Here is a 24,512-nt window from a genome sequence, read left to right as displayed (position 1 = left end):
TAATGCATGACATGAACCCGTAGAATACCTAATGAACTATCGAACTTCACCTATCGATAACTCATTAAGTACACTACAAGGGATTTTAAAACCATTTTCTTACATTTTGGAAGTAGTGAGCATTTTAGTAGGAATTAAAAACATTTAATTGAAGTTTCAGAACTAGTAAAAATTTTGTCCATTTTTATTTTTAAGTAATTTTTGGAAAAATTTCGGCAGAGTGCGTCTGTATTTTGAGAAAACAATTCTTCAAATACCTGAAAAAATACTTCCAATAATTATTTTCATAACTCCTAACCACCAAAAATGACTCAAGTCAACACAATTCAATTTAAATCCACAATTCAACCAAAGTTTGTCATATCAAATACTTCATAAATTCATTCAGATTGCATATAGTACTAAATTTACAAATACAGATCTTAATTTACAAAAAAAAAAATCCAAAATAATAATATTACAATTTATTGTACAACTGCTCAACTTTACATTAATACATATGACATTACAATATTTACATCAAATAACTACAAGGGTATAAACAAATACCCGTACAAAAAGATCAGTAAAGTCCTTGTCAATTCAGTAGTTTACCCTACTGCTTTCTCCTTGCCCTTATATGCGACAACAAAATAAGCTATCGCTGAGTATAAAAATACTCAGTGGTGCACAATAAAAATTTGAAATGTAATACATATAACATTCGTTAATAAATCATAATTTAAATATTTCACAATCACATTTCACAAATTATCAAAACTCATTATAGCAGAATTTTGGTCAAATAATTTAATAAATACAGTGTTGCCAATTCATATACAACTTAAGCCATCACACAATTTCTAATTAATGCCTCGTTGTACACCACGATAAAGCAATCTAAAACCCCATTAATCGAAATCAATGGGGGAGCTAGCTAATGAGTATTCATCCGATTTACAACCTCAACTGGTAAGCCAGAGAGGGAAGAAAATAATCGATCTCAACCTCATAAATGGAGGAGAAATAATAAGGCACTGTCATGCTAAGTGTGAATCCGAAATCAATTTAAAGCAATTTGTTCAAATATTTCATGCAAATCACACTAAATTTCCAAAGTCACCTTTTCATTCACAAAGTGGCAACACAAAAATTCTTAAACTCATAATTAACACAGAAATTTCATAATGCGTACTAAATCAATTTTTTAATGATAAAATGCTTAAATAAAGTTTATTGTGCACAAACCTGACGTGAGTCGCCTCTAAGCCTTGACTTAGTCTCTTAGACCTTCTGGGTCTTTTTCAGCTTAAACACGAAATTTATAGTGTCTCAGTATTTTTGCCTCACAATATTCCAATAATTAATTCATATATGTTCAATTCTAGCCCCAATACGCTTAAACTTATGTTCTTGAAAATTTTCATGTTGAGTTTACTATTTATGGTACTATTCAAGTCAAAATATTGACTTTCTTATGCTTAATAGGTATGGGAAATCCAATTATACCCACATGCCACATTTTGGTTACCTAACTTATTGGTTTTGGTCGTTTTCTCAAAACTTAAGTCTTTTAGGCAAACTTTCAAATTTTCAGTTTTGGTGACTTATTTTGCACTGTTCCATTGGTCATGTTACTGTTAGAATTTGACCAAGTTTTCTTCATAGAAATTGTTCCTTGTTGTCTTAAATTTATTTCCCTTTTTGAATCACTCCATTTAGAGTTTTGTAGCTCAAGTTATAGCCATTTGAACATGGCTGGCCGGATTTGTCTAACCTAGATTTTCTGGGCACCAACTTGGTTCTGGCAGTTTTAGGTCACCAACTTTGGGTGGCTAAATAACTTGGTTAAGGGCATAATTTAAGTTTGTGTTTCTATATCTCAACTTTCTACTGGTAAAATTTTAGGTCATTTAGACCTGCCTAACCCAAGTTATGGCTAAATGAATAAACACTATTCATTTAGTCATTTTTGTACAGGGCAGAACACTCAATTCCGGATTTGGCCAATTTGTTCACTATGTTATGGTCACTTTCTGGGCATGATTCCTAAATGAAAAATGTGCCATTTTGTGTCTAGTTTCATTCCCAATTAGTCTCACACCAATTGGGTTGGTAAATTTTCAGTTTTGGTCCCTAAAAGGGACCTTGGTCATGCTGCCTTCAGAATGTCCATAATCAATCCGAATTTCCATTTGATTTCAATACTTCCAACATACTACAATTGGTCATACATGACCATTTTTCAGCTTAAATAAGGTCAAACACTCCATTTGAGCAATTTTCAAAATTTTGTCTCTCAAACCCTAGGTCCAAAACCCTAACTTCCATAAATTATTACATTTTACTAATTCAAAGCATATAAACATAATTTCTCAACTCATTCAAGCTTAACTACTTCATAATTTGCATCAAAAGCATTCATTCTCAACTTAAACCCTAGCTAGCCGAATTCACATATAGTCCTCCAACAATTGTTTTCTTTTCCATTTCTTATAATTTCTAAGTTTATTCAACTATAAACACAATAATTAAACTAGAAATTCAAAGTTTAGCTTACTAACCTTTCTCTTTGAAATTCAACCACCCAAATCCTTCACTTTTCTTACAAAATTTCTTGATCAATCTTCTTTTCTAGTTGCCCAAACAAGATTTAATCAACAAAATTAGGGAATTTATGGGAGATTTTTAAGGTTTATGGAGCTTGAAATCAAGCTTCAATGGTGGATTTTGAGAGAGAAGAGAGAGGGATGAGGGACGACAACAAGAAGAGAAGATGAAGACTTTTTTTTTTCTTTTCTTTTTTTGTGTTTTTAATATATTTTAATTCACAATTATCCAAATAAATTTCAAATTTTTAATTATTAAGTTTATTGCATCTTGCATGATGTAATAAACCTTTTCACTTTTTCAACTTTTTCTTTTTCCTTTTTTTTTCATTTATTTTTCTTTAGTTCTTTAATTTAATTCCTGATTCTGAAATTTTCTTTTCTCCGATTTTATTTGACGATTAGGTTAGGAGTCAGCTCTAGGGGTTAATTGACCAAATTGCCCCTCGCCGGTTCGATCCGGTTTGTAAATAATTCAATATTTCTTTCGGATCTCTGACCAAATTATTTGACCGGCTTAACAATTCTTTTTTGTGATTTTCTTTTTTCCATTGTGTTCGCAATAGTCTTAAGGACCGCGGTGTCACATTTTACGGTTCAAAATTCGAGTTTAAATCGACCTCGCAGTCCTTCCCGAGAAGGTCACCCATCGCTGTGACTTTCGGCTCATTTAACCTCTTATGTTCTATGTTTCTTATTTATACTTAACTAATTGACAATTACTAATTATTTGTGTTCAGGGCTTATCTAGTTGTCTTAGATGTGGTTCTAATCCCCTTAATTATCCGGACAAACTCCGGTCACCGGAATAGTGAAATATACTAGGCTATGCAAATAGGGGTGTTACAGGACCTCTAAACTAGGGTTAAGGTCAAAATTCCCTAGTGGAGTCGCTAAGCTGTCGCAAGGGTTTTTGCGGTCACAGGAAAAATTCTCACCGAAGTGGAAAAAGTGAGGAGTCGCTACTTTAATTTTGAGGGAAATTAAAGAAAACCATTTATAAAGATTAAAAAAAAAAAACCACTTTGAAAACAGAGATTCTAGGTTCAAGGTCCGCATACGGGTGGGGAAGGTGTTAGGCACTCCACCTCGTCCCTCAATAAGGGTAAGTAGATTTAATGTTGTGGTCTTTATAAATTAAAAATTGATAATTAGAGAGTTGGAATGATGATGTTAATCCTTTGGACGGATAAAAGAAATATTTGATATTTCAGTATTTTGAGTTGCCCAAGAACATGAGTACATGAGATAACCCTTAGTGAGTAGGTGTTGTGTAATGAATTTTTGTTGGGGTTGATATGAATGCTGAAGTTATGATATTTTAGTTTGGATTTAAGCTAAGAGAATTTGGGTAAGAACTCTCTCCCGGTCTCTTAATGTATTCTGTTTAAACTTTAAGCGGAGGATTTTGGGTAAGAACTCTCCCCCGATCTCTACATATTTTATTAAGATTTTGGCCGAGAATCCAGGTAAGAACTCTCTCCCAATCTCTTAGTGTTAAGAATTTAAGTTGAGAACTCGAGTAAGAACTTTCCCCCGATCTCTTAGTGTATTAAGAATTTAAGTTGAGAGCTCGGGTAAGAACTCTCCCTCGATCTCTTAGTGTATTAAGGATTTAAGTTGAGAGCTCGGGTAAGAACTCTCCCCCGATCTCTTAGTGTATTAAGGATTTAAGTTGAGAGCTCGGGTAAGAACTCTCCCCCGATCTCTTACTTATTGAGAATTTAAGTTGAGAATTTGGGTAAGGACTATCCCCCGATCTCTTAGTGTATTAAGAATTTAAAACGATAACTCTAAGTAAGAACTCTCCCCCGATCTCTAAATATGTTGCGTTTAAAATATTAGGCTGAGTTCGGGTAAGAACTCTCTTCCCGAACTCTAAATGTGTTGCGTTTAAAATATTAGGCTAAGATCGGGTAAGAACTCTCCCCCAATCTCTAAATATATTCCATTTAGAATGGTGTTTTATAGGAACTTTGAAATAAGGATTCAGGTAAAGGATCCTTCTTGACCCCTTTTACGATGTACTGAAGACACAAGAAACCCTGTATAAAGTTTTTCCTAGCCTACAAGACCTTATAACTAGATGGTGGATGAAAGATCGAACTCCTTGCCGATGTTTCGCATGATCGCTTTATCAGAACTCTTTGATTGGCGACATCCGATCTCTTTCTAGTCGCTCGCCCTGATTCGAACTTATCTTGATTCCCGATCTATTGTCTTATCGCCTGGGTTTGTTCCAAGGCCCGATCTCATTACTTATTTGTTTTACCTAATCTTGTTTCCAACCTATTCGGCCTTTGCGACGCCTATCTTCCTTTATTATTTTTCATTTATTAAGTAAAGAGTGTTTCTACCTATATTCTTTCGAGTATTTATGAGTCGCCGATGACTCGAACATCTACTCTCGAAAAGAAAGAAAACTGGGTGATGATAAATGCAGTCTACAAAAAAAAGAAAAGACACGGGAAATAACTATTAGCCTAGATAACCTATTCTGAGATTTAATATAACTGGATATAAAAGAAACTTTAAAAGAAAACTGGGGAAAACAAACCAAAGATATTCAGCAAAAAGATAGTTTAGACGCTTACCTGTGGAAAGTTGAGGAGACAAGCAAGCTAACTCCGGAATCCACAACTCTTGGAGAGGTGAAAGCTGACGGCCAAAGGTCTTGAGCTTATCCGAGGTGATGGGAATGGATCGGAATGAAGTTGAACTCGGGGGGGGGGGGGGGGTTGGGGCAGGGGCGCGGGGGGCTAATACATAGATACTTGAGTGGTGGAAGTGAGGCGGAATGAAGATGGTTTCACAGGGTAAAGCACAGGCACTGAAAATGAAAAATCTTCAGGATTTAGAGCCCTTGTGATGAAACACTTTAGAAAACTGGTTTCTAAAGTTTCCCAACACTACGAAAACTTCAGGATTTAGAGCTCCTTGTGATGAAACACTTCAGAAAAATGGTTTCCAAAGTTTCCCAACACTTTTAAAGCTCTCAATGGCAAGTAGGAAGACTGAATCAAAATCCAGAGTCTTTCCACAATAATACCACTTTCCTCCTTTTTTTTCTCTACAGTGTTGCATGTAGGTATTTATTGGGAACGGGTTCCCAAAATGAAAGGTCAGGATTTTATCAGGGGAGATGAAAGGCTCAAATTCAAAAGGACATAATCTGATGTCTGAGAATCAAAGAGAATGAAAATGGAGGGTAGGGATTCCGTTCAGAATATCTGTCCTTTCTCCTCTTAATCCAACAATCAAGGGTTTCACCTTACAAAATGCATCCAAGGGCTAGGAATAAAAGGCACCGAATCTGTCATCTGCTTTTGATCCAAGGGCTCCAGATCCATCCTTACAATTGTAATCAACAGTGTAGATCAGGATGTACAGGGCTGATTTAACTGCTTTGGCATCTAGCGGCTAGGAAGGTGTCGTTGCGAATGAGATGTGTGGGGAAAGCTAATTGAAGGCCATGATCAGTAGTTATTTAACCCCTTTGCGCTCTCCGATGTTTATAGGTCGTCTCCTGTTTCTTTCGATCTTCCCATTATGACCATCCCCTTTTAGGGTCATTATTCTGATCTCTATCTCTTGCATCGGGTCCCCTCCTATTTCCCGATCTCTCTCACTCTTGATCTTTCCCCTCTATCTAACTTGAATTGGTTAAAGCAATAAATTCTTCAGTTATCGATGCATCCGCTTGGGGTTCTGTATGTAATAAATATCGGGGCTCTATATATATGTAGCAATAGGAAATCACCTTCACACTTCACTTTCCCTCTTTCAGTTTATTTTCAATGCACCATTTCCCAATTCTAGCTTTTTCGGTGATAATCCTAATTATGACGGCCATTTTGATCTTTTTCCGACTGTTTCCTTTGCCCCTTGCTTGAAAATCTATGACCCCGGCGATCGGAGAGCAGTGAGAATGTTATCTAATGATAGTGAGGGAGCCAGACTAATTTACCTATCAAGATCGAAAGTGACGGCCATGCTGATCTCGAATTGGTCTATTAGTACAATCGATAGACCCATCTCGGATAAGAGAATTGCTAATTTCAATCATAATATCGGTGATCACCTCTTGAAGATCATTTGGCTTCTAACCTTATCGGCCGTCCCGACTGCAGCTCGGTTCTGGTCAATGACATCGGCGATGACTCCGCTCAATATCATGAGAGTAATAGTCACCCTATCTGAGCTGTACATCTATCCGATATTTGTGGCTGACTTTCTGATTAAACACATCTTTTGATTCAACCACAAGACTAGGCTTTGACTTAAGCCAGCATTCTGGGCTTCGGAGTAGTCTTAAGCTAGATAGAACATAGTGCTGATTTTGAGAGATCGCCCAAATAATGTAATCAGATCTTTTGAGATCGCCCAAATGATGTAATCAGATCTTTTGAGATTGCCCAAATGATATAATCTGATCTTTTGAAATGAAATTTTTATTTGAATGTTTTTGTTTAATTATTGCATTGGTTATTTTTCCGATCTCTGATAAGTGTACCCGATCTGATCCCTAGACGGATCGCCATTCGCCGATCCGTGGGTTTGAAAATTTGTTCAATCCGATGACCTCAGTTAACTGATCTCATTTATCTGATTTTTTTACTATATTTTTGAAACCTTCTTGCGATGTGTCAAGAGGCAGCATGGTTCCGCTAACCAATGCGTCACTTGGGACTTCGTGAGCATTTAATGCTCAAATGGGTATAAATAGGGGAAAGGTGAGTCATTTGTTTCCTTATGTCATTTTCAGACCTTCTCATAGTGATTTCAACACTTTCTCTCGCTTTCTAAAGTTTTCAGGCACCGATTTACTCTCTGGTAAGGGTTTTAATCTTTTCTTGGTTAATTTTCCTTTTTATTTTCTGAAAATGAGCGGTACTGATGGTCAGAAAGCTACTAGTCCTCCCTCCGTTCACATCTCATGGACATCGGACGAATTTGAGGTGGTCAGGCCAAGCGGGCGACCCGAACCTTCTTTAACCTCTGTCTCTGCCCACGATCGGGCGGCCCAATCAAAACAAGCATCTTTGTCAGGGAAAGAAAACTTACCCATGGATGAGTTGCCGTCAGTTCTCAAGGAAACTGATATGTAGTCCATTAGTCAAGAATACAACTTTTGGACTGACTCCTTCGAGCTCATCAGATGTCATGGCAATTTTCGAGCTGATCATTTCTTTGAAGAAAACGACATGATCATGTTATATGAAGAATAATTGAAGGCCAGACTTCGGTTCCCCCTGGACAAATTCTTTAGAGCTATTCTGAAGTTCCATTAAGTATGCATAGCCCAAGGGCACTCAAACTCTTGTTGGATTCTAATGGCTTTCAGGGGCTTATGCCGAGCTAAAAAGCTCGAGCCTATAGTAAAGGTTTTTGCTGAGTTGCATAGGCTCACTCGATGCAAGGATGACGAGTATTGGTTTTTCCAAGCCAAGGCGCATTATGGGCTTTTTACCGATCTCCCTTCTTTGTTGAAGAATTGGAATAACTGGTTCTTCGTATTGAGGAGTAAGACCTCGAATGGCTTTGAGGGTATCCCACGCAGTTGGCAGTACCTGGTCCTTTCAGTTCCAAAGAAGATTGCCCTAAATAGAGACGAGGATGTCATGGTAAAGGAATTAAAAACTCAGGTGGCCACTCACAAGTATTCATGTCTAGATGCAGTTATGGCCGAACTGAAGTGGTGGCTAATACAGATGATCGCCCATGAGGATTATGAGCTGCAACTCTCTGACCTTGGACTCGGGATTGGTATAACCTAAATCTTTAGCCTCCTGACTTAGGTGATCTCACTAACTTATTTTCTGTGCAGGTATGGCTGGAGGTGAGGGCGCGAAGGAGAGCCGTAAGAGAAAAAAATAGGTCACCAGGAAATTGCAAGAGATGAAGATTGCTACTGTATCACAGACGCTAGGGCGAGACTGGGTAGAAGTGCCGGGCTCTTCATCCCGACCTTTGGGATAGCCGACTCCAGAGGTAGAGATTGCTCCTTCCCCTCCTCGATAAGATGAATCGCCACCTCCGCTGGTTTCTTCAAGTGCAGAAGGAGGGTCTTCCCAACATACTATGAGGACCCTCTCTTATGGTGCCCAGGTCACCATCCACCCGCTAGAGAAGAACCACTCGGTTCGGGGGAATCCTAGCCTAGCCAAGGTTTTAGGTGCCACCATCTGCTTTCAGGACGACCGGAATAGGCTGACTTTGGATAGCATTGATGACCTCCTGGCTCAGACGATGAGCTTGAGCATAGAGAGCCCTATGAATCAACATATAATCAGAGAAAAGGCTCATCTCTTGAGACAAGAAATTTTGAAGGCGGTCCAGGATGTTGCTTCCGCTAAAACCCAACTTTCGTCTGCTCAGGACTACATCATCGAGATTGAGGGTCGGATGAAATCTTATGAGGATAGGATAGCCGAACTGGAGCGAGAACTTGAAGAAGCTCAGGCTTGCCGAGCTGCCGATGTCACTCACCTTACCTAGGAGATCAGAGGGAAGGAAGAAGAGGCCATGACGAGGGAAGCTGGTGCTTATGTGAATGCTCATGGTGTAATGGCCCGGCCCACTAGTGATATTGTCTGCTTTGGGCCGAAGCCCTCACGGTTTTAAAATGCGTCACTAGGGGTTATGAACCACCAACTTATAAACCTAGCATCTCTCCCATGTTTTGCCGATGTGGGATTTGCCTAGGGTGTTACAATCCACCCCCCCTTATGGGACTCAGCGTCCTCGCTGAGGTTTGCCCCACCATCTCCTAAGGTTTCACGCGGAGTGGCTCTGATACCACAAATGTAATAGCCCGGCCCACTAGTGATATTGTCTGCTCTGGGCCGAAGCCCTCACGGTTTTAAAACGCGTCACTAGGGGTTACGAACCGCCAACTTATAAACTCAGCATCTCTCCCGTGTTTTGTCGATGTGGGATTTGCCTAGGGTGTTACACATGGCGATCTTTTGGTCGAGCTTATAAGGAGCTATACTGAAGAAGACTTCTCCTGGATGGTAGACCTTATCCCTAGAGATGAAGAGGAGAGTGAGGAGGAGCCTGAGAGAGAGAGAGAGAGAGGATGATAGAACTAATAATGTACCCGGAGAGTAGGTTGGGGGAGACCCTCCCGCCGAATGACTTGTACATTTTATTTTAAAATGAATTGAAGTCTTTTATGTTCAATTTCTTGATAAGATCAGAAAGCATCCAAACTAAATTGTCTAAGTACTTAATTAATTGAATGTAATTGAATGTTAAACCTGAGAGCGACTATCAATCAAAAGATAAGAGATCAGAAAAACATTACACGCGAACATGAAATCGGACAGAGCCATGACTAAATACCAGATGGAACTTTAGAATCAAAGATTTAACTCTAGCTTGAACTTCTAAGGTCGGAACCATTATCAGACCGAATAAGAACCTTAACTTCATTTTGAGGAATATCTAGGCAATTGGAGCGAGAAGCTCGATCACAACATTAGTCAAATGAAATTCTGCGATATTTGTACATAGAGAGATCGAAAAACAACAATGGGCAAGGTTGGATGGTCCGGAACCCAATATTGACTCGAACTCATCTGATAAAGACCGAGAGATCGAAAAACAATCTAACTTGAGCATGAGATCAATTTGTTCTAGGTACGAGTGATCAGTAAGTTCAGAAAAGCTACCTGTGATTGGGACATCAGTCGAGAATGGATAAAGTTTCAATTTTAAAAGGTCCTTGCCTTTGAAGGTCGGCCAAAATATGGTGTCTACAACTGTCTGAAACTATGCACCTAAAAATCTGAGTCAAATAGTCAATTCCACACAAATATCTAGTGGGGCAGTTAGAAAGGTTGAATACTGGTCAAAGGACCATGTGATAGAAATGAGACCAAACAAAATACATTTGATTTCCCAATAAGGTGAGCAAAAGATGTACCGAGCAATAATTATGCTAGTAATTAAGCAAGTTCAGATCTCATGTACTGAGCAATAGTTACACCAATAATGAAGTAAGAGCGGATTTCATGGAGAAAATCTCAGCATATTAGCAGAGATTATCTCCATAAATGAAACAACGACTACTTTCCTAAAAGGCTTATAAATACCAACTAAGTAACAAAAAACAAGGTATGCATATTTTCAGTACGCATATTTTCATTCTCAAAATCTCATTATAGTTTTTTCCCATATTTTCATATCCAGTTTTCTGACTTGAGCATCGGAGTAGCTTGCTAGAGGGCCACCCACCTCACCTTTTTTCTTTATTGCAGGCTTATGAGGCATTAGGACCAGATCCCCAGAAACTTTCGATAGCATCATTGTCAATATAATTTACCCATAGATTATTCATTTTACATGCCCTAACCAAGCAATCAATGCAAAACTAGCTAGCTCATGCGACGAAGACATTGAGCACAAGCCTTGAAACAGCATGCGTACACGCAACAAAAATGCTAATTTTATTTTTTTCCATAATATTAACATGCTTATGCTGAAAAAAAAAAATTGTCATGTTCCAAGAGCCATATTCTTTGATATAACCCAAGCAATTGCAAATTGGTCTTGAGAGGAAACATGTAATAGCAGGATGTGCTTTAAGATCGGTTGATTTTTTGTTTTTGAGTTATGTTCACTTAGCAACTGAGCCATATCCTCATTCTATTTAAACTACTATGTTAAGAAACTCCATCAATTATATATTGATACTATAGAGGCATCTTATAGAAGATGATAAATTTAATTGGAAGGTGACATGTGGTAGCCTCTAGGCTTGGCACGTGGCATAGTGTCACAACCTCAAATTTCACACGATGACCTCTCCTAAGGCTTTCTGATGTTTTAAACAAAACCACACAATCCATTTTTGCATTAGCAAATCCTAAGCACTAGTTTTTTCATATTTTAAGTAAAAAAAAAAAATGATATTTTGAACACTGCTAATTTAAAGGATATATGTATGTGGGTTTTGATATACAATTATCAAAGGGAATTTACTAGTTTAAAAGACTATAATAATTATTTAAAGTTGGGACCTAGTGTTAAAAAGCCAAAGATAAGACCTAAACTTGGATTAATAATTTAATTAGATATTATATTATGCTATTAAAGATATTTTGGATTGTATATTGCTTATGGACTGTATATATTACCAAGTGTTGTTAGAACGGGACTAGACTTGCCGGTTTAACCAGGAACTGGACCTTGGTTCAGTCCGATTTGATTACAAACCCTTATTTTGAAAACTTGGTGTGAACCTAATTGAACTAGCCGGGTAACCAATCAACTAGGTGAACTTGGCATGGTTTAAATGGTTTACCAAGTTTGAAATGTCAAGCAACTCATTAAATAAAAAGGAAAAACCTATGGAGATGGGACTTGAACCATGGAGGGCCAAGGAGAATTGTAGGCTATATACCACTCCAACTAGACTTACACATATGAAATATTCTTCCTCAATAATGTAGGTTTAGAGGCAACCTAAGGGTGGCCGGGGGGCCGGGGGCCGCGAGCATGCCGAATTAGGTTTTAAAAACTTTAACACAAAGTATACAAGGTCTACTTAACAATTTCTACAACACTTAACAATCACAATTGAGGAAAAACATTAAACACATTAAGTGCGCAATAAATACAATGCAACAACCACAATTAATTTAATGCAACAATCACAATTAATTCAAATAATCAATAAATGCAATAAATGAAAAGAGAGTAGGGTTAGAGAGATTGCAATCAAAGATTTATAGAGGTTTGACACATTTCCAGCCTGTGTCCTTTTCTCAAATGCATTATTTGTCTTTTTCAAGGTAAAGACCAAACCCTTTACAACTTCAATCAGAGGAATTTGCACAACTTTTGGAAAATTTTATCTTTACACACAAAATTGCTTTCTCTTAAACCCTTTACAACTATAGTCTTGAGGAATTTGCACAACTCTTAGCAAATTTCCTCTTTGCATGCAAAACCCTTTTCTCTCTAACCCTAACCATAAATTTTGGCTTTGCAAAACAAAATACCCAACTCTTACAAAGATATCTCTCCCTGAATTCTTAATTTCAAAACCCACAGGATTTCTTAATATAATCTTTGGCTCAAGAGAGATAGAAGAGTAAGAGGAGGAAATAAATTAATAACTGATAAGTTTAGAAGGTTAGAGTTTTGTTTCTAACCTTAGAAAAGAGTATTTATAGGCCCTAACCATTAGAGAGAGAAAATATGATCATTAGACACATTTCTGAATGAGTTGGTTGACCAACTCACTAAGCTGGTTGACTAGAGCATTGAAGAATAAGGTATGGAGCAAAACTAGAGGAGTTGGTAGACCAAGTCACTAAAAATCCTGAGATTCAAAAAATAAAATAAAATAAAAGTGCCCAATGGTTGACTAACTCACTGAGTTGGTTGACCAGTTTGGGCACAAACACCTTTAAACAATCTGAAATGATTTCAAACTTAAAATCTTCCAAACCCCACCTTTTTAAGAAGGTTCCTAGGGTCCAAAACAATGGTCAAAAGCTAAGAATGAGAAAGAGAAATCTTGAATTACAAAACTGATAATGCTTAAGGAATAAACCCTAAGAGCTACTTGCTTAATCTTGATGCTTCCTATTCATCCTCTAAGCTTTAGCCCCTTCTTGGTTCCTTCCTTTAATATTCTGAGAGTTTTAAAATTAGTTTTCTTGAGCCAACATCCTTTCCTCAAGTCCGAACATGTGAGAATTCTTACTAACAAAAAATAAGATGTGAGAGTCCTACAGTCACACAAACACTAACATAACCATTATTAGCACTAACCCATTGTTTGTTAGCATCTTCATTCGCTAAGAACCACCCAGTTTCAACCAAATATATATAATAAAAAAATAATGGATATATATATATATATATATATCCATTATTTTTTTATTATATTGCTTGAATGTTAAAAATAATATAAAATTTCCCCATTTATTATAATTTAAAATTTAATTTTTAATTTAACTTTAAATTATTTAGAACATATTTACATATTAGAATTGAAGTAAAATTATTTTATTTATTATTTATATAATATATCTAACTGTTAGTTATAAAATATATTGACATAATTTTTAAAGAAATTGTTAATTTTATATTATAAAATATTAATTTAGTATTAAACTAGTCAAACTTGGGTTTGACACTGATTGAATCATAAACCTTTAACCCTCTGTCTTCACTGGTTCTTTGACTGAGTCAGATATGAAAACCTAGATATTACTACTTAATATACCTAATTTTAATGTTTTACAAGCTTGAAAGACCTAAGTGATGCTATAGATGTGATAAGTGCATAATTTATTAATTTTACTCCCATCACATTTAGTATTTTTAATGTATTTTTATGTTTAATTCAGTTGGTTAAGTATAGTTATCTATTAGGCATATGTTTAGAGAGTTGTTGAAATAATTGTGTTAAATAGAGAAATTTGACTCCTGCTGTATTTTTCAGGGTTTTGGTGAAGTTCTGGAGCAATATAGTGCGGAAGGAAGCTTTGAAAGGATGAAAGATTGAGAAGCATTGTTGATAAAAAGTACACGGGTAGTGTAAGCACAACCATGGACCCATGTAACATTCTGCCAGAAGAAATCCAGAGAACCAAGGAAGAAATGAAGTACAAGGGTCGTGTAATTTGACCCGTGTAAATCTTAGAGACCCGTGTAACTTTCTGTGCCAATGCGAAACATGCCCATTTAGCTCCAGTAAATTACACGGCCCTGGGCCGTGTAGTGATACACAGGCCGTGTATCCATCGACAGTCAGATTCCTGATTTTGCTCCAGTTGCAGTTTTTGACAGACTCTAAAAAAACCTAATGCTAGACCATTTATTATAAATAGAAGAGATAGCAGCCGACTCAGAGGGCATTTAGACGCCTCCAAAATCATTCAGTAACCTCTCCATTCATCTTTTAGAATTCTTCTTTATTTTTCCTTTATTTTTTCTGTAAGCCATGAGTGGCTAAGTTTTTAAATCAGTTCAAGGGATTCAAGTTCTTTTGCTTGATTTGTGAGACCATGTTCTTAATTTAATTTATGTCTTTTTGAATATCTATTGTTTTCTTATTTATTTGTCTTTGATCTATTAAATAATTTGCTAAAAAGGCCTATTAGTTGATTATTTGATGAGATCAATTGCTAGTTCATCTTCATAATCCGTAATTGTTGTATAAGATTGAACATGAGTAGCAATCAGGTTTTATTGATTATGATCCCAGTTTTCGATAATAACCTAAGGAAACAATAAGGTGGATTAAATGATTTATGCTTCATAAATTGTTGTTCAGCTTAACTACTTTCTTTTCTTAAAGCAGTTATTAATTTGATGAGGATTGCTTAATACCAACTCAGTTAATAATTAGAGTCAATAAGAGTGCTGGACTCGAATTGATGAGTATAGGAAAGTCAGGGGTTTACCTCGCTGTTTGGTGAATCTACGTTAAGTATTCAATAAGAGATAATTGTATTTCTTTTGTCTATGATCAAATCAATGCATTGGAATTTAAATTACCTTGGACTGAAGTCCGTTTAAATTGAGATTTTCATATTTAGTTCTTAAATTTTTGATTTCTTTTGATTTTGTGTTACAAACCACCACCCCCCACCCCCCCAATCTTTGTCTCTTCCATTTTCCATTACACAAGTGCACAAAATTTAGTAATTCAGTCTATAGGGTTCGACCTGGATTTACCACTTGTTACAGAAAATATTTCATAATTGGTAATTTCAGTTAATTTAATTTCTGGTTGATTCGACACCCACCAAGATGTTATTTATATTATTTCAATAAACTAATCTAATGTTTGATAAATTCCAATGCTAAAATAAATCCTACGAGAAAATTCGGCATGTTCAGGATATTAAATACATGATCACATATTATTGTGCAAAGAAAAAAAAGAAGAAGAGATTTTCCATGAAATAGGCAACAAGCAAAAAGCATAAAAGTAATAACAAAAAGAGTAGCGAAATTAGCTATCAAAAGTCGACATGAAAATAGATTTGGCAAATTAGAGTATCTGGCTTGGTAAATATGATTGATGGTGAAGCTAAATCGAAAACATCTCAAGTATTCAAATATGGGCTTCAGCCTTCGGTTTCCTTTGAGGAGCAAAATAGGCAACATGATTAAAGAGGAAAATGAGGGAGGTTACAAGTACATGCAATCTCAGATTCTAAAAGAATTTGCTGAGGCTTCACTTGATAGAGAAGAGACAAGGTGGATGAGAGGTGTTTGAAGTTATAATTATTGATGCAACTAAGATTGAGTTGTATTGCCAATCTCATCATTCAAGTCCTTACAATTCCCTCACAGTTTACCGTTCTCTGCCATATGTTTGTTAATTTCATGTTTTATGTGCTCTGTTTTCTGCATCTTCTTTCTAATTTGCCTCAGCTCCACTTTATGATTTCATCAATTTGCTCTTATATAACCTTTAATTGGTTGTTGTTGATGCTTGCATGGTTTGTTTCGATTACTATTTTCATTTTGATGCTTTGTGATTTAATTTATGAACCTTATGCATATGCTTTCCCAAAAAGAGAATTTGAAAAATTTCCCCTTTTGTTTTTGTCCCTTTTGCGTTGTGATTCCATTACTTTTCTATTATGTATTATTCTATTAATGGCTCTTTACAATTTGATGAATGGTTTAACTGTTGATTTTTAACAGACATCTATAAGCACCAATAACTTTAGCATTGCACGAATCAAAGGCTGTGAGGGAAGCTTTGTTAATCCCAATGGTGAGAGAGAGAGAGAGAGAGAGAGAGAGAGAGAGAGAGAGAGAGAGTGAGGGAGAAGGAGGTTTTTTTTTTTTTTTTCCTAATCTTATATGATGTGGCATGTGGATTCCACCATTTAATAATGAGGGCTATTGGCCAAATAAATCCAAACTTTTACGTTCGTTATTGATTATATTCAAAACTTTTAATTTTGGATAATTTAATTATAATTTTCAAAATTAAAAAATTTTTATCCAAAATTCAAAACCAATTTGGGGATTTTGACTTTTTACACCTAGATTGCCATGTGGCATGTCATGTCATATATATTTTCATTCATCTCTCTATCCCTGGTTCTTTCTCTATCTCTTCCCCTCTCTCTCCCTTGTTCACTTTCTCTCTTTCTCCTGTCTCTCTCTCTCTCTCTAAATAAAAGAGTGGGAATTTCATCATATAAGATTAAAAAAAAAATAACACTAGCTTGACATTCATATATATATGATGACAAAATTCTGCACTTTCTCCATCTATCTCTTCCATTCACTATATTTTTCTATTCATATATAAGCACTTTAGCCAAAATTCCTTCCCAAATTATACTAAAATCTTATCAATATAAATATAATCAATATCATTAAGTCCAATTCTCACTATATGGAAACAATAACACTAGCTTGACATTCATATATATATATATATATATATATATATATATATATATATATATATATATATATATATATATATATTGTGCAAGCCTCAAATGGGCGTTTTAAATTACTTGTGATGTGTTATTATTTGTTGAGTGCTCGTTGTGTTGTTAGAATTTCGAGAAATGTTCATGTTGTGCCAGAATGCTGCCTGATTTTCCTTTAGAAATTTTAGGACATTATCCATGCATGTTAGGCATCCTAGTAACATTGTAGAATTTTAGTTTTGTTCCTAAACTTCTATTTTCTATTACATTATTTGTAGGAGAGCTGCTCCAGTTATAGGACCTAGGGATAGTCCTGCTAGCTAATTGATTCCTCTCCATTCTATTTTTGTCTTCAATATCAGGTGAGTGAATAAGATTATAATTTTCTGAAAATATATTTATTATATATACTATGTTTTATATTGAAATAGAAAAATGGTATGGGGTATGTTGTCGATTTATTTATTGAACTAAGGCTTGGTCTAACACAACTAGACACATGATTAGATTACACTATTATGTGTGCTTATGGATCAACACCATGATGACTGATGATTTTTATAAAATAGTTTATTATTGTCTTTGAGACAACGCATAAGCCTTGGAGCGTATGACGGGTTGATTGCTCTAACTAAATGGGATTCGAAGATAGTGCTCCCACTGAATGGGATGCGAAGATAGTGCTCCCACCAATTGGGGTGTGTATTTTACTCCCACTGAATGGGATGAGAGGATATATGTTCCCACAAAATGGGATGCAGGGATATTAGCTCCTACTAAATGGGATGCGACAATATTTGCTCCCACTGAATGGGATGCAAAGATATATGCTTTTGAGCCACAAGGCTTAATGCCCCATAAGTAAGAAGATTAGCATGATACATGTTTAAGTGTGTGGAGCAGAAAATATGGTTTATTTGAATTATATTATTATGAATCACAGTTACATAGATGAGTTACAATTATAAACTTGGATTTTGTGAAGATGATTTGGATTGAATTATAATTATCTAGCTGAACAATTTATTTATATTTTATTAGTGTGGGATGTAATTAGTACATAATTCTTATCTGTATCCCTCTATTATTTATTTAACCACTCAATGAGTTTATACTCACCCCTTATTTTTGATATTTTAGATCCTTTTGGCTTCACAATTCTAGCAAATCTTTAGTAAGGTGTTGTACTTTCTTCCACTTTGTTGCCTTTTCCTCTATTTTTTTTTTATAATTCTTTTTGGATGTCATTTTTTTTATAAAATGTATATAAAATCTCGTTACTAGAACTTAGGATTGTATTTCTATTCCTTTTTCATCCTCATAGAGAGAAGGAATACATATACATATATATATTCATGTGTTTTCAATAGGTTTTCTATGCTCAATTAGTAATGTTTTAAGAAACTCTATTAGTTTTCCAAGTCGCATCCATCTCTATAGGTTAGGGACATGTGTGGTATTCTATCATTGTACTCCTACTCAAATAGTAAAGTAAAACACTTAACAATTCAATGATAAAAAAAAAAAAGAAAAGAAAAAACATATCCTCACAATAGAGAAAACAACAAATTCTAATAAAGGAGAAAATATCAAATCCTCACAAAAAAAGAGATTACAAATCTTCTTAAAGAAGAAGACGAAAACTCAAATGATCTGAGAACATTTCAAAAGGATACATATATGGAGATTATTGAGAAAAACACAAAACAAATATAAAAATCACAAAAAGGTAAAGGATGAGGGGCAAACACTAATGAAAATATTCACTTTTAATCACTCCAAAGAATTCACAATGGAAAAGAGAAATAGAAGAAAGCGAATTTAAAAAGACGGCTAAGGTTAAGAGAGCAAAATGATAGTATGAAAGGCATATATATATATATATATATATATATATATATATATATATATGCATACACACACAAATGTGAAGGAAAACTTTATGAATTGAAAATTAAATTAAATTACACCGTAAAATTTAATTTACATGAGATGACGATTGATTAATAAAAAAAACATAATTGCATATTGATTTTTAATTAGTAAATATGAAATCTAAATCTAATAATATAGAACTAATTAATTTTAAATAGTATTCTTTTTATGTTTATAGTGTCATTGTGAAAATTAAAAATTTTATTAATGAATAATTTATCTATGATAATTAACTATCACAAAATTATGTTTAATTAATATTTGTTTTCAATTATGTTTATTTTTTAATATGTTTATGATAAAAAATATTTAAATTATATATTTATATATCACATAGAGTCATATATATTACATGTGAGGAAAAAAAATACCTATATATACTTATAAAAAGAATATATATATATATATATATATATATACTAATTTTAGTATATATTTTAATGTTCACTTTAGATATAAACTAATTATAATTTAATACCAAATATTATTGATATCTACATATTTTATGTTATAAGAAACTGTGATTAAAATTAAAATTTGATATTTTTAATAAAAATAAAATATGTAAGAATTACTAATAAATTATAAATAAACGGATAACATACATGCTATAAAAAATAAATTACAAATAAAAATATTTATCTAATTTTCTATTGATTTAAATTTTATCATATATGACTTAATCCTTAAGTAAGGCTATACAAATATGGATTATAAAAATATATAAAAATTAATTTAATTTACACATCATATAAAATTAATTTAAAAAAAATATGAATCACACATAAAATTACGAAACGATGTAATTACTTTTTTTAATTTACACATCACAAAAAAAATTATGAAATCATGTAAAATACACTTCACACAAAAATTCTGAGTCGTGTAAACTAGCAAAGTAAAGGAAATGTGAAGCCAATTAAAAATCATTATAATTATTTAAATTATTTATAATAAAACTGTTATTAATTTATAGAATTTACTGATATGTCATCTAATCTTTTGAAGGCAACGAGCTGTTCTGTTTATTTAGCAATGATAAAAGTAGGAGAAGTTCAAGTAATTTAAGGCCAAATTTAGCTGCTGTTAACAAATCGATCGACGAGGGTCATAACCAGAACGTCTTCTTTGAGACCTCGAAGGATCTTAACAAAAATGAACAGTACAGGAGCCAAGAGGTCTCCCATGAAGAAATGTTCTCAAATACTTGACTCAAGCATGCATAAAGCCACGTGTTCTTCAGTTCTGAAGGATTCCAAGTTTCCTGAGCTTCAATCAGGAGGAAGTGACTCTGAAGGAATTTCAGCCATGAAAGTGTGCACATATAGTTATTGTTCAATTCATGGCAATCGCCACTCTGATTTAACTCCATCAAAAAGCTTAGTATCGACGAGGCGACGTCTGTCGAAGACACAGAAAAGCACAAAGATGGAAAGCCAATCCTTTCACAGAGCAAAACGTTCTAGTAACACAAAGAAAGGAATGCAGGCAGGCAAAATGGACTGTCTCACAGACATGGCGGTTGTAGAACCAGCCCATAAGAGGAGAGCAATCACTTCGATCAGAAAAATGGCTTCACCAAAAGATGACTTAAATGGGGAAGGCACTCATGGCAGAGAATATAAAGATAGCAGAAATTCTGAAAGTGTTGATGAGAATCTTCATCTGTATCTGAAAGAGAAACTACAGATCAGTGAGTTCTGGACAGCAGAAAGAAGCGTTTTGGAACCATGTCTGTTGAGGGATAAAAGTAAAGAATACTGTGCAGACAAGAAGGAAGAAGGAATTGTTGCATCCACCTCTCATAAGCGTGTTCTTCCTGCTGATCATCCTGAGCACACTAATATCATTTCACAAAAGGTTGAAGATCCTGGACAGTGGCGTGATATGCTGCCCTATGATGATATTACTTACACCTGCCATGAGGAAATTCCAGTGGATGGAAAAGTTCACCAAGATGTCAATGAAGACAGAATTTCAAGTTTGAACTTTGATGTGTACAAAATTGATGCAGAATTGAACACTTCAGAGGCAACTACGTCAACAAGGGTAGCTAATGCAGACAAGAAGGAAGAAGGAACTGTTGCATCCAACTCTCTTAAGTGTGTTCTTCCTGCTGATCATTCTGAGCACACTGATATCATCTTACAAAAGGTTGAAGATCCTGGACAGTGGTGTGATATGCTGCCCTTTGATGAAAACACCTACCATGAGGAAATTCCAGTGGATGAAAAAGTTCACCATGATGTCAATGAAGATAGAATTTCAAGTTTGAACTTCGATGTATACAAAATTGATTCAGAATTGAACACTTCAGAGGCAACTACGTCAACAAGTGCAGCTAATGCGGACAAGAAGGAAGAAGGAACTGTTGCATCCAACTCTCATAAGTGTGTTCTTCCTGCTGATCATCCTGAGCACACTGATATCATCTTACAAAAGGTTGAAGATCCTGGACAGTGGTGTGATATGCTGCCCTTTGATGAAAACACCTACCATGAGGAAATTCCAGTGGATGGAAAAGTTCACCAAGATGTCAATGAAGATAGAATTTCAAGTTTGAACTTCGATGTATACAAAATTGATTCAGAATTGAACACTTCAGACGCAACTACGTCAACAAGTGCAGCTAATGCGGACAAGAAGGAAGAAGGAACTGTTGCATCCAACTCTCATAAGTGTGTTCTTCCTGCTGATCATCCTGAGCATACTGATATCATCTTACAAAAGGTTGAAGATCCTGGACAATGGTGCGATATGCTGCCCTTTGATGACATTACTTACAACTGCCATGAGGGAATTCCAGTGGATGGAAAAGTTCACCAAGATGTCAGTGAAGGTAGAATTTCAAGTTTGAACTTTGATGAGTACGCAACTGATTCAGAACTGAACACTTCAGAGGCAACTACGTCAACAATTGGAGCTAATGCATACAAGAAGGGAGAAGGAATTGTTGCATCCAACTCTCACAAGTGTGTTCTTCCTGCTGATCATCCTGAGCATACTAATATCATCTTACAAAAGGTTGAAGATCCTGGACAGTGGTGTGATATGCTGCCCTTTGATGATGTTACTTACACCTGCCATGAGGAAATTCCAGTGGATGGAAAAGTTTACCAAGATGTCAAGGAAGATAGAGTTTCAAGTTTGAACTTTGATGTGTACAAAGTCGATTCAGAATTGAACACTTCAGAGGCAACTGCGTCAACGAGTGTAGCTAAAGAGCCCATTGATAAATCTAGAAGCCTAAGCACAAAAGCATTTGTGGAATCAAGTGCAATCAATGATATGATTTCTTCTGCTTCCGTATCTCAACAACTAGATGAACAGACTGCAGACAGTAAGGGAAAGAATGAAGATCCTGTGCAAGACTATCAGTTCCCATCGAGAGATTCAGAGCCCGATTGCAACTCCCTTGTAGTGGAGAAAATCCAAATGGAAAAGCAGAAACATATGGGATTGTGGAACCTGATATATCATCATATGGTATCACGTATTGCTTCAGACGATGAAATGCAGCCGCCTCTTAATAAAATGGATGAGGAAGAACAAGGGGAAGGTGAAAACACTTTGCCTGGAATAGGAGAGGGCATGGAGGTGTATGATCATGATAGAGGCAGCCATAAGATTCAGCTTTACCAGCACAATGCCATTAAGTTGCTGAGGGAAGCATTAGACGAAATCCTCTCAGAAATTCCTGACCTCTTATCTGATGATCAATCAATTAATAACAACAGCAATTCAGACAAGGGAGGAAAGAATCATGATGCAAGTGGGGAATTGAGGATGTCAAATTCCTCTGATTCAGGTGAAGAAAGCATGGTACAAGACCTGGAAGCAATGCGGCACGAAGAAGACAATATAAATGGCCCAGAAGGAGATAAAGCACAATCAAACATAGTAAGCAAGTCTAAACAGCAACCGCCCAAGAGCTGGAGTAATCTGAAAAAGATAATTATCCTCAAGAGATTTGTTAAAGCATTGGAGAAGGTGAGGAACTTCAATCCTCAGGAGTCACGGCATGTAGTACAGCCTGAACATGGAGCGAATGAGATTCATCTACGGCATCAGACCATGGAAGACAGAAAAAATTCTGAGTGGATGCTTGATTATGCACTTCAACATGTTATTTCTAAACTAGCCCCAGATCAGAAAAGAAAAGCAGCTTTGCTTGTTCAAGCATTTGGAACGGTCGTTCCATTAGTGGAACCTGGTACCAGTCCGAGGTCTAGTGTATCTGCTTCTTCACATGCATCTCCAGTTCAAACGGCTACTGCTTCCTCATATGAAAAGGGTTCTAGAAAAAGGAAAGAAACCAATTTTGGAATCTCTCTTCATAAATCATCATGTCCTGACATGATTTACAAAGATGATCAAGACCAAGTCTGTGACTCCACAAAAAAAGAGGGCATTCCAGAGTCTTGTTTTGAGCTCAATGAGCCAAGTTCAGAATCTGGTTTCATTCATAGTGCGCCAAGTATTTTGACATTTGAATCCACTTCCGCAAACTTAAAGGAAAGTTTTGGAGTTCTCAATCCTTGTAATAGCGACCACAATTACAATGCCAAAGACAATGACCCTGATACTGTTAGTTACTGTTTAGTGGAGCCAAGAGAAGCTGCACAGACAGAACGGGGTGAGTCTTCCAGGACTGCCACTGCAGAAGACCAGGATACTCTGACTCGCATTGAGCTTATAATGGTGCAGATAGAGCAAAAACTGCTGCAAGTAGAGCAGGATATTTCTCAAATCCATGCTCTCCTTCAGCTTATAGTCTCCTTGCTACCTCCCCCAGCTCCCCAGTGATGATGATAATTATTTTATTTCCTTCTGAGATATATGCATCCTTATTTTGCTGGATAGTACATTTTATTACCTCCCACCCCCCCTCCCCATTTTGGGATATTATGTATTCATATATGTTGATGTACATGGGATGTACATGGTTGGAGGAGGGCTAGTTTGACTACTTGTAGGTTATTATTTTTTTTTGGATGTGTTTATACTATGCTAATTATATTTATCTTCCTCATGAAATATGTGTGTGTGTGTGAATATGTATGGATGTGCGCAGACATAAATTTGTAGGAATGCTAATGCTTATATCTATATACTTATGTTAGAGGAAGTTATGAAGGTAAATGCTCCACCCGAATGATTTTGAAAGTTGCTAACAATTTTCTGCTGTAATTATTGTTAGATGATAAGATGTGTAAGTCTCTTTTACTTTTGCATATGTGGGCTACGCAACTCATTTACTCTGGTAAGAATAGTGAGTTTCAAGGACATGTTAAAAGCAATAGTTCTAGACTCTGGCAGTGTCTTACTTAGTGTCTCCTCCCAGTGTTTACTAGCCTTGGTTTAACATTTGAGACCCTCCACCTAGGTTGATAGGAATATGCACCCAGAGGTGTGTTATAACAAGCACGCAAATCTAAGGCACACACATAATTCATACAATCACACAGTATTGAAAATGGAAGAAGAATAATACAAGATTTAACATGGTTCAACCGTAAAGTCTATGTCCACGGGCAAGACAAGAGAAAAAAGTTTC

Source organism: Hevea brasiliensis, chromosome 3 (assembly GCF_030052815.1).
Source record: "Hevea brasiliensis isolate MT/VB/25A 57/8 chromosome 3, ASM3005281v1, whole genome shotgun sequence".
In the NCBI taxonomy this organism is placed as follows: domain Eukaryota; kingdom Viridiplantae; phylum Streptophyta; class Magnoliopsida; order Malpighiales; family Euphorbiaceae; genus Hevea; species Hevea brasiliensis.
Note: the sequence above shows the minus strand (reverse complement) of the source record.